The following is a 1099-nucleotide window of genomic DNA, read 5'->3' as shown; positions in this document are numbered from 1 at the left end:
TCATTCCATAAGCCTTGTTGAATGGGACTCCACCATCAAGTACTGCATCTGTTAAGTGGTACCTACAATTGAAAAGCAAAAAATCAGTTCGGATACTGATACAAAGATATATGTTAACTATCCAACTAACTAGTGGCTTACATATTATTGAGGCACGCTCACTATTTCAATTTGTTTATCAGATTTTAACTTGACAAAGAGTTTAAGTAACTAAATAAAATACTTTTTACCGTTGTGATTTTAAATAAATAATAGTTATAACGTACCAAAAATGCCATTTAATTTTGTTGCCTCACAGGAAATTTACCAGCTCTCCATGAGGACTTTATCTTGATTCATGAGCAAAAGTGGGGCAACAGAAACACCATCCGCATTCTTAGTCAGGAACTTGCACACTGGGGCAGACTATAAAGCCGCTCAACACGGACATCATAGAGGGTCGTGAGTGTACAATTAAGCACAGAGCAAGTAGCAAGAAGCCTAAACATTCGATCAAGCATAACGGGTGCCTCTGGATTCTTACTGGGGAGCTGAGCAGCAAGCTCAGAAGGAGAAATGAATGCACCTGGACCAGCCTTGGCCATAATTTCAAGAAGGTCAAGTTCTACGGCTGATTTTAGGACCATAGGAAATACAGCAGCACTGGCCAATTGCATTGCAAATACGAATGCTTCATCCTCTGTTTGAGTTAGTCTATGGCTTGTTCAACCCATTTTTTGATATTTTTCTTTTTGGTTCTGTTTCAGTTTGTTGATTAACTGAATTTGGAAATTTTAGAGTAGAAGAAAAAGAGGTTTTTGCCTTTCGTTGGGGACTTGGGGTGCAATATGGGGAGTGATTAGGGAGTGTTGGCATTTTATACGATTCACCCACCCAATAAGGAGTGACTAGTGAAATGCTGATCTAACATTTAAATTTTATGGATTCAATTTTTAAGGTTTTTATTATTAATGTATTTCTTTTAAAATTACAATGTTATGTCTAAAATTTATTACAATTTTAATGAACTTTTGTTCATAAAGTTATATTCAGTATCGAAAGTATTGAGTTTAGATAAAATTATTATTGATACATTAAATTCGTCCCTAATTATTTCTTC

General features: G+C 35.4%; 1 pseudogene; it reads right to left on the bottom strand.

Moving 5' to 3' along the window:
* Nucleotides 1–7: 7 nt before the first annotated feature.
* On the bottom strand, nt 8–704 carry LOC124893649 (annotated as a pseudogene).
* Between the last annotated feature and the right edge of the window lie 395 nt (nt 705–1099).

Source organism: Capsicum annuum, unplaced genomic scaffold, assembly GCF_002878395.1.
Source record: "Capsicum annuum cultivar UCD-10X-F1 unplaced genomic scaffold, UCD10Xv1.1 ctg62819, whole genome shotgun sequence".
Taxonomy (NCBI): domain Eukaryota; kingdom Viridiplantae; phylum Streptophyta; class Magnoliopsida; order Solanales; family Solanaceae; genus Capsicum; species Capsicum annuum.
This window is presented reverse-complemented; position numbering and strand designations above follow the sequence as displayed.